The sequence below is a fragment of the Martes martes genome (assembly GCF_963455335.1).
Source record: "Martes martes genome assembly, chromosome: 3".
NCBI classification, from domain to species: Eukaryota; Metazoa; Chordata; class Mammalia; order Carnivora; family Mustelidae; genus Martes; species Martes martes.
Genome location: NC_137890.1, coordinates 154,751,591 through 154,762,113, shown reverse-complemented (window position 1 = coordinate 154,762,113; position 10,523 = coordinate 154,751,591). Strand labels below are relative to the sequence as shown.

General features: G+C 55.4%; 1 protein-coding gene across 1 annotated transcript in view; it reads left to right on the top strand.

Annotated features, from left to right (window-relative positions):
- Positions 1–2,098: 2,098 nt before the first annotated feature.
- SH3BP4 (SH3 domain binding protein 4) overlaps positions 2,099–10,523 on the top strand; it is an 82,536-nt gene continuing 74,111 nt past the window's right edge. The window contains exon 1 of the mRNA XM_080797855.1: positions 2,099–2,237. The gene's annotated coding sequence lies outside the window, so the exon portion shown is untranslated. The remainder of the gene's footprint in view (positions 2,238–10,523) is intronic.

Genomic DNA, 10,523 nt, shown 5'->3' with positions numbered 1-10,523 from the left:
TGTCATTCAGAATAGCAGCTGAAATTTATTGAATGCCGACCAGTGCCAGTCATTGAATGCTAATCTGTGCTAATCTGCTAAACACCACAGGTCGCATTGAATTTTCATACTCATTTAGGAAACTGAGAGAGGTAAATAACTTGCCAGAGATTGGAGCCGAGTAGGCTGGGTCCTGGGTCAGTGCTCCCTGCATGTCCCCATACCCTTGAGAACTTCCTGGGCTCCTGCCATGCCCCCTGGACATCCTCTTCCTCTCTGAGGCTCCTTTCAAAGCCTGCAGCATACATTGTAGGGCTAACTGTATCCATTTTCAGGAATTCAGTTGCCCACACCCAAATCAGAGCCCCCGATCTCCAACCTTCTTGAACCACGTCTCTGTCCTCCTGTGAATCCTTCTGAAAATGCAACATGGACCGCAGATCAAGAAAAACAGATTCCTTAGGTAATGGGAGATCTTCAAGACAGAGGGAGCAGCAAAGACTTGGGATCCAGAAATTCCAGGGTTTGAATTTAGGTTCATGTGCCCCATGAGATCATGATAAACATAAAGGTCTAAAGTCACCTATAAAATGAGAGTAAGAATATCTGCCTTGCTAGGTAATGGTGAGAAACGCCTCCTGAGATGTCTAGGTCTGGACCTGGATCAGGGTATGAGAGCTTTTGTCCAGGGGAAGACCTGTGCTTCCTCCTTTCTGCATTGTAGGGGGACTCCAGTCTTGCAGGGGACTCCAGTCCTGCAGGAAGGCAGCTGGCAGTCCCCCAAGTGGTTAGCGCCTAACCTCCGAAGTGACCTCAGGTCAAATTCTGGTTGTACTACTTTCTCACTGTCAAATCAACCCTCAGAGCTTCAGTCCACTCACGCGTGAGATGGACTAAAAAGAGTAGCCAAGTACGGGATTTTGGGGGGATTAGCTGTGTCATTCCATGGAAAGTGCTTGCCACACAGTAGGTGGTGGTTCAATTTATTGAGTGCTTCTCAGGTGCCAGACATGGGGACACTAGCTGGACCAAGTATAAATGGTTATGACACTATGTATTCCTCCCGTACTCTGCTCAGCCGGAAGTTCTCTTTCTTTGTAAGGTTCCATGTGACTGTCTTTCTTGTCGACTTACTTTACAACTTCGCTCGTGCCCCCCACCGCCCTGCACTGCCTTCCTCCCACCGTGTGTGAGAAGCAGGATTCTCAGCATTAGGGACCACCCTCCGAGTCCCGGCCCACGCCCGCGGAGCCGTACCTCACCCAGGGGTCCCCGCGTGGGGCCCTCCGAGAACCGAGCCGTGGACCCCATTCCCCGGCTGGCGCCCGGAGGAGGAAGACTAGGAGGCACCGAGGCGGGGTCCCAGCTGGGGCTCCGGGAGACGCGGCGCCACCCCCTGCCAGCGAGCTCGCTCCCGGGCCGGCCTCCCCGCGGCCCCGGCTCCGCCTCGCCCCTGCGCGCTCGCCCAGCCCCGGCAAAGCACACCCCGCCCCGGCCTCCCGGTGGCCCCGGCCCGACTCCGCCCCCTTCGCGCTCTCCCCCGCCCCCGGCCTCCGGGCAACAAGGGCTCGGTCCGCCCCCTAATTATCCACATTTCCCCCTCCCGGCCTTTCGGCGGCCTCAGCTAAGCCCAGTCCCTCCTTAGCCCTGCCCCTAATTATTCCTACCCCGCCCCAGCCTAGCCGCCTCCTTGGCTAAACTCCGCCCCTTCGGCCTCGGCCTTCCCCCCCCCCCCCACCCCCAGATCCCCCCAACTTGTCCACACCCCGCCCCTGCCTCTGGGCCGCCCCAGATCGGCCACGCCCCCTCCGCGTTTGCCCCGCCCCCGCCCAATCCGCCTCAGGAGGCCTGCGCTTGTGTCCCCCTCCTCGTCTCCCTTTCTCCCCGTCCCCTGTCTCGCTAGGCGCCTCGGCCCAGGCTCCGCCCTGCCCCCAGGCTCCACCCCCCGCGGAGACCACCCCTGCCCTCCCGCCCTGGCCCCCCCGGCCCCCCCGGCCCCCCCGGCCCCCCCTCTCTCCCGCCCCGCCTCGCGCGCCGCGCCCCCGCCCCCGCAGCCCCGCCCCGGCGCGGGGACCACCCTCCGCCCGCGGAGGCGCGGGCCGAGCGCTCGGGGCACTCTCGGCGGTCCCGGCCGCTCGCCGCCGCCGCGCGGAGATTCGCGCGGAGATTCCCGCGGAGCCGCGCGCGCCCCCGGCCGGGCCGAGCTCCCAGACCGTGAGGAGAGCCGCAGGAGCCGGCGGGGACGCAATGCGAGCCAGGTAGGCAGGCGGCGGTCCGGCGGTCCCCTGCGGGCCGCTCCCGCCCAGTGCCCGGCCTCGCTCCCACAGCGCCTGCCGGGGCTCGGCGGGCTCGGACCCCTCGTGGGCGCCGATCCTTCCCCCGCCGCCTGAGTTCGGGGTCCGGGTGCCCCGGCACGGCTGGCGCCGGGCGGCTTCGGGAAGCCTCTCTTCCCTTGCTGCCGCCCCGGCGCCTGGGTTACGCGGTCGCAGACGGGCGGGCCGGGGTTCCCGGCGCCGAACCGCTGTCGGAGCCCCCGCGTGCGCCCGCGGAGCCCCCTCCCCCGACCCTGGCGCCTCCTGGGCAGGCCCTGCGGGGTGGCCCGGCGCGGCGACCGCACGCGTCCCCGGGGCGCCCCCTCGCGCGGTTCTGGGGAGGAGAGGGGGGCACGCGGTCCCGGGTTAAACTTGTTGGTGACAATGCATATTTCAACTTCGGAGATGCCTGGTTCTAGGATGGAAGTACAAATCCCGGGTTGTGGCTGGGCCGTCCGGGGAGCGAGCAGCCGCGAGCTGACAGCGCGGGCTGCCGGCGGGTGGGGACGGCTGGAGGAGAGGCACGTTGTTCTCTAAGTGATGTTTCCCGGGAAGCCCGCTCCGCGCTGCGGATTGGTGGTGCCCGAGAGTGCGGGCGGCTCCTGGCCAGCGGCCGCTCCTGCAGCCGGGGGACCAGGCCGGCGCTGGCCCTTCCCCGGGGTGCTGGGCGGCGCGGGAGCCGCGGGCCCTCTACGTGCTGACCGGCTTGCGGATCCTCCCCAGCAGTGAGATTTCGAGAGAGGACGCCGGGCTGGATTTTATTCGTGCTCATTCTCGGCGAGTTAGTGCAGCAGATTTGTACTGTGTCCTTTATCAGTAATAAGTTCGTATAACTTTTGTTTTGATCACAGAAGCAGTGTATGCTTTGGGTAGAAAACGTGGTAACAAAAATAAATATGAACAGTAAGACAGAAGACATCCGTGATCCCACTGTTCCTACCCACCTTTAATATTTACATTCTTGGGGTCACAGGCTTGCCGATTTAATGAGTAAGTTGCAATTGGGGCTTCTCTTGCCTAAATCAAAATAATCCCTTTACACAGCTCTCCTCTCCACAGCCTTCCAAGGGTAGTGGTCTCTGAACACCTAAGTTTATCTTTAGTGGCCTGGCTCCCTTCTGAGCTGGCTCCCCTTCTGTGGGCGGGCGGTGGAGAGAGAAGGGAGCATCAGCCTAGAACGTTGGGTGAGACTGCATTGGCCTGGTTGTTCTCTGCCTTCCCCTGTGGTTTGGGTTCCTTGCCTTGTAAAAATGAAGGTAATGATTCTCAATCTGCTTCTCAGGCCACCATAAAAATTAATGGGTGGTTTGTGAAGCGTTTTGACATCCTTGGATGGACAGCGACTGTACTTTAAGGGGCTAGGGAGCATTTTGCTGTTCCACGTTGCTGTCGTCATCCAGCGAAACAGTCTGCCTTCCACCTGGCCGTCCTGACCAGGAAACAGACTCCAGGAATGTCCAGTGAAGCCTGGAGAACGTTCCTGGTTCTGGGCTCTATGCATTCTGTCCAAGGAGGGTGGGGGGGATGCTTAGAAGGAGAGCGCACTCCCCAGTCGGCCTCCTCCCTCCTTGCTTTCTGCATATGGGTGGACTTGGAGAGGGTAAGGGACAGGTCCCCCGTTGCCCAGGCCCGGTGCTTGTCCATCTGTGGAATGCCAAGGCCATGCTGATCTGGGAGGGAACAGTTAGTTCTGGGAGGACTCGGAAAGTGAACAAACCTGGCTTCCTAGGGATTTGTCTTATGGCTCACTTGTTTACCAAATGAACAATGAGCAGCTCAGATCTGTGGTGCCTGAGAAGCTTCTGTGAGCTTTAATTTTTTCCTGTTGTTCCAGGACTCAGGCACCACACTCCGTGGCCCTTTCCAACAGTGGATAGGGACTCACACCATTTGTTAATTTCAGGTATGCAAAGCCCCAGTGGGGAGAGGCGCACACAGGTTGCCTTTTGTTCCCCCGGCGGTGAAACCGAGCCTTGCTTGGAAGAGCCTCCCGTAGCTGGTCTGCGGGGCTTCAGTCTGTCATTTGATAGTTTTCATTTTTTTATTGTTTGATCCCACCGGCACTTTGATCTGCCCGAGGTCTGGTGGCTGATCCCAGTCCAGACACAGGGGGATTTCCAGAAGGACCCAGAAATGGGGCTGGACAAGTTGCTGCTAAGTGTCCTTAACTGGGCTGTCTGCCAGTTAGTATTATGCTCTTAATTTTCTCGGTGGAGGGAGGAAGAGGGAGTCTTCCTGGATTTTCTCCTTTGCTGTTGTTTGCTAACTTGATTTCTCGTTACCCAGCAGCCTGGAAGTGCTTTCCTGTGGCTGCAGGAACAGACTTTTTCTTATTCTAATGGTTTCTGGTCTGTTGATAAGGTATGCTAATGCGAATGGGGTTTACGCCCTTGGGTCTTGGGAGGCTCCTCCCGCATTTAAATCTTCAGATCCCAGCCAGTTACTTGTGGGAGGAGGCCACTTGGCCTCCCTCCGTTTCTTAGTGGAACCCTTGGCCCGAGCAAGGTTAAGAGCCACGGAGTTCGACGCTTGCTGTCCTCCCTGACTCCGGGCAGACCTCTCTGGCTCACTGTTTCGGGTATGAGCCTTGTTTTGACTGATTAGCAGCTGCTGTTTTAGCAAGTGGGCCCTGGGCCAGCCACGTGGGTTTTCCTTAGCTTTGTTATTTTCAAATCCCGCACCTGTACTGGACGGCGGTGTGATTTCTCTCCTGAGAATTCGAGCCAGGCCCCTGGGATATTTCCGAAGGCCCTGGAGCTGGGCATTCGGACTTCTTTGTCCCAAGGTCGCTGCCTGACAAGCCGGAACCGGGGTCACCGAACAGCTATGGAGACTTCACTCAGAGTGCTCTGGCTGGCTTTGCTCCTGGACAGGAGGGGAGCCTGGGGCCATCCCATGTGGGGGCCCGAGCTGGGCTGCCCACCTTCTTAGGGATTGGCACAATAGAAGCCCCGCATTCCGCCATCACCCTCTGGAGGAGTGACAGAAGAATAATTCACCGAGTCCCCAAACACCCAGGGAACAATCCTGCTACTTACTGAGGATCTCTCAGGAAGCCTGAGCCTGCTTTTCAGTGGGCCCCCGGGGGCATCCGTGAGTTACATAACAGCACCTGATGCCATCTGGCCCAGTGTCTTAAGGGAAAGGATGTCAATACTCAGCCTTCTGAAGGCCAGGGCTCTCAGAAGGTATTTTAGAAATCAAGGGGTGAGCAGTGTGTTTCTAGGGGGAAGGGTTGATCCCACAGAGTGCATCAGCCACCCCCACCCAAGGTGGACTAGCGCTTGCTCAGACCGGCCCATCAGCAAGCCAATAGGATCTCAGGAAGGAGTTCGCCTAATTTAAGTTGAGATTTGGGATATTTTAGGGCTAGAAAGAGGTATCATTTGCTGAAGGCTTACGAAGCACCGGGCCTGGCAAGCGCACGTTAAGACCCTCACCAAAATCATGAAGGGTTCCCTCATACAGAGAAGCTGTGAGGATTTACGTAGTCCCCCAGCACAAGGGTCCCAGAGTGCTGGAGCCGGGAATCGAACCTGCATCTGCCCGAGCCCAGCACTTTTATTCACATCTCCCAAGGTGCTGACATCAAAAGCGCTCGGGCATGAAGACAGGTGTGTGAAGCCTCCTTACACAGTTACAGAACTTGCACTCTGAAGGTGATGAAATCCTTAAAACCTGCAAAATGTTTGCAGCCTGAGTGGAAGGCAGCCAGTTGTACCTTTATTCCCGGGGATCTGCGCCCTCTCCCTGTCTTCTGCAGGGTCCAGGTTGGTTCCTTTGGAAGACTGAGGTGTTGCCGTTGGGACAGGAGCCCCCGGGAAGTCTGTCCTTGTGCCCTGAAGCGAGGGTATTCCGGGCAGACCGAGGTCATGAGAGTAAGATAAAGATTACGGGCAGTCTCTCTAGTAGGTGTAAGATAAGGATTCCACCTTCCACTTCGCGATGAAATAAATGACACACTCAGGAGATTATTCTTATCTGCTCATTAAAAGCTCAGTCTCTGGAGAAACTCTCTGCTGGTTCCTGTTAGCCCAACGCTTCTGAACAAATTGAAAAGAATACTTCCTGTGGAAGGATTTTTGTGGTTCCAGACTCTTGTGATTCATCTTCTCCTCTCTCCCTCCTTCCCCTTCCCCCAGGCTGTGGGACTCAGGGAAACCTGCCCCATTTTTAGGAACCAGGAAGCTTGCTCTAGTCTCTTGGGGCCTGAAGGGAATACAGGTGACCTTCCCTGGCTTCCCAGTGTCGGAGCCCTTGTGCGTGTGGTCTGCTGATAAACCAGCTCAGAGGAGGGTAACAAAGAGCTTTGACTGTTGGACCTGCTGGTTTCAGTGGAGTGGTCTAAACAGCCCCGCTGTGGCCCCTGGGCAGCTACCGGGTTGAACCACCCGTGTGAGCCAGTGAGAGCCGACTAAAGCTCGCCCTTCACTGCCCTGAACCCACCAGCTGGCCCCCCTTAACAAAGGCGGCCACATGGTTGCTTGGCTTCTGCAGGGACCATGTCTGCCCAGTAGCTGGGCAGGGAGAAGATTCGGATGTCATTGGGTGGCGTGCTTTGGCCAGCTTCAGAGCAGACTCTGTTGAAATCACCTGGGAGGTGGGTTTTGCTTTGTTTTTGTTTGTTTGTTTTTTTAAGTCCACCTTTGCCCCCTGATCCCCAGGGGAAAGCAGATCTCTGAGGGCGGGGCCCAGACCTGGACAGTTCCCAAAACCTCCCCATCAGAATCCCCATTCTCCTATGTATCCAGGTTGCTCTACGCTGAGGGAGGCTGGCTGTTGAAAGGAAACCGGAAGTGTGTTTTGGGACACAGGGCAGACTCTGTGTCGGAGGTCAGGAGGGAGTTACCGCTTTCCCCTTGTGGAGCCAGGGAAGGTTTTCAGGGCCAGGTGAGGCAGGCAGAGGCCCAGATCTTTCCAGTTGCCGATTGGAGATGTTACTCCATGGACACTTTCCCTGCCATGGGTCGTGATCCACATACTTGTTCCTCCTTGGTCGCTCTAGCTGGTCTAGAACAGAAAGGGTCTTCATGGAAAAAGGGGGTCAGGATGAACCCAGGAGCTCTATCCTTGGAGAGACCTCTACTTGGTTGGTTTGATGAGCAGATCTCTAATGTTAAAGCAGAGGAGCTTCCTGGGACCACCCAAGTGAAGACAGGAGAAGCTCCCTGGTTAAGGGTTTTGTCTGTCTGCGCTTGGTTGCATATATAACTCGGATTATTTTTTCTGTCACAATTAGCAGTAAAATTGTTGTAAAATGTGATAGCTCCTTGGGAGGCAGCAAGCCACGTGGGAAGGGGGGAGTGTCCTTAAACATCTGAGCCAGGCTTGTTAGCAGGTCTGACACTAGCAAGAGGGAAGCCAGGCCCCTGGGGTGTAGAATTGAAGGAGGGGTCCCTGGGGTTGTTCACCTGCAGGGTCTCCCTCACTGACCGAGAACCCTTTGAGAGGGCCAGCTCAGGCCTCATTTCCTTGGGGTTGAGCCCACGAGTGTGGAAGAGCTCTCTGGAGACTTGAGCATGAGCTGGGGGGGTCTGGGAGCGCAGTTCCGGCTCACCTCATGAAGAGGGAGCAGAGAAGCAGCTGGAGGAGGGAGAACAGGCAGGGGGTGTGTCCTTGCAGCCAGGCTGGAGATGGTGGGGGTGTAGAGGAAGGGGGTTGGGAGCCCAGCGCAAACAGGACAGTTGTGGGGTTGATCAGAGAAGCAACAACGAGGAGACAGGGGGCCACTGGGTTTGGCTTGTTAGAACTGTGCAGTTACGGTAGTTGGAAGATACTAGGAAAAATAGAGAACATGGGAAAATGTTCACATAAAAGAATTAGGACGGTCATTTGATGGTGTTGAGACAGGAGGGACCCAGGGTTGGGTCGCACAGAGGACCTGGGATGCCGGGGGCCAGCCCACAGCAGTGCAGGGCAGTGAGTGGCCTCACGCCCTGCGAGGGAAGGAGATGGACGTGGGTGGTTGTCTTCAGGAAGAACAGGTTAAAAGACTTCGCCAAATGCCTTTTCAGACTGTTATGGCCAGGGGAGTCCTTGGCCCCTAAGACCTAGTTCAGGCTCCTTCAAGAAACCTTTCCTTGACTCCCGAGGTCGGGAGGTGACTGCTGCTTCCCTCACGAACACTGTCCTGCTAGGCTGGGCACCACTGGTCACCAGTGACATTTTACTGACAGCCACATCCGCAGTGCCAGACAGCACGTCCCACGTATGTGGGAATTGACAGGTGGAGATGGGCTGACCAAGGTGAACACTGCAGGGGGTGACTTACCGTATAACCATTCGGAAGCTCCATTAATATTCTCTTCTTAGACGTCTTAGCAGTTCCAAGTGCACAATATGTGACAGAAGTAATTTCTGGCTTTTAAGAATTCTGGCCTGTGAATAGTAATCAGCTTACTCATAAATTCTGTCAAGTGGCACCCCCTCACTCTGACATTTAACGTTTCATTCAGAGAGCCTCACCCCGCCTCTGTTTACCCATTTTACTCCGCTGCCCGCTTTGAAAGGATTTGAATTTTTAATAGGTTTTAGATACAAAGAAGTAAGTGGAATATCCTAAAAAAAAAAGTGCAGATGCATTCCAGTATTTTTTTTATTACCCTGAGAATTGTCCCTTTGAGAAGGGGAGTCAAATATTTGCATGTGTCCTTTGTGTGAATGGGAAATAAAAGCACTGGGTTGGAATTTCACTGGAAATAATTACTGGAGCCGATGCAATCCATATAAATAATTCACGAGAAGTGCTGGGCCCAGGACTGAAGACCAGAATCGCTCAGTCGATGGTCGTGAGGACGGTGGGTGTGGTAAACCGGGTCATCCATCGGCCCTGGTCTGGTCCCCCGGTCCTCCCCGTGACCCCTATCCCATTACCCCTCTTAGAAGTTGGGATTTTTTTTTTCCCTTTGTGGTCTCAGAAATCAGTGTTCAAGACGTTCACAAGAGGAGAGCCCTGTCCTTCAGGGTCCTGGCTCTGTGCTGGTCGGCAGCTGTTGGATGGATGTCTGCCATTTGTAGTGCTGGACCAGGAAACCCAGATTTCCCATTTCACTCACCTTTCAGGCCCTTGTCAGAGAGTGTGGACTCCGGGTGGCGCACATCAGAAATGAGTTCTTGGGGTTTACGTAGTACACGTACTTGGCTTGTATTTTGTTAGAACCACCTGTGATTTCGGGGCTGTTCACATGGGGAAGAGCGTGTGTTGGTCTCAGAGAGAGATGCCCAGGGAACCTTCTGTGCTCCGTAACCCCCGCTGCGGCTGATGGGGCCCAGCCAGTCCTGGGGGGGGGAAGGGGGGAGGGGCCAAGTTGTTCCTTTCCTCTGGGCAGGAGCTTCATGGGTTCCTTCACTTTGTCTTCTGTTTATAAACATTTTAAGAGTTTGAGAAATTCAGTTTCAGGTAATTTGACATTTAGATGCTAATTTCTCAGAATCGTAGTTACTATTTGAGGACGTGCGCGCGCACACACACTTGAAATACTCCTATCCGCCTCTTCACATAGGGATTTTTCTGTGGTTTTACCCATTTATTGGGCTTTTCCTTGGTGTCAGGCCCTGTGCCGGAGTCTCCTGTAGATGGCTCTTTCTTTTCAATTAATCCGTGAGGAAATAGTCGGATTCGCACATCCAAAAGTCATATGTGCTTCAAGGAAAATCCTTATTAAGAATTAAGTGGCTAGGGACGTCAGAGTGGCTCAGTGGGTTAAGCATCTGCTTTCAGCTCAGGTCATGATCTCAGGGTCATGGGATCCAGCCCAGCCATGGGGCTCCCTGCTCAGCCTGTAGTTAGTTGTGCGGGGGAGGTGGGGTGGTAAGCTTCTCCTTCTCTGCCTGCTGCTCTGGCTACTTGTTCTCTCTCTCTCTCTTAGTCCCACACACCTGTCTGTGTTCCAGTCTTGCTCTTCTGTTTCCTTTGGGTTTTGACACATGATGACTTTTTGTACTTGAGACCCGGCTTTCTCCTCGGTAACATGGTGGCTGTAGATACTTAACTTCCGGGGGCTGGGAAATGTCAACGTGGAGATGTGGATTTCACTGCCTCGTCCCCTCTTGTTGGGCTTTGGGCCCCATACCTATCCTGGGGTGTTCTTTTGTGAGTCCTGTGTACACCGCGGATTTTTTCTTAAATACTGAGTAAGTAGAGATTTTCTGCAATGTTTCACCATCTGCGTTAAATAGGGGTGCAGGGCTTTGATATTTTTAGGTGTTTGGTCCGACCTTTGAAATATGTAC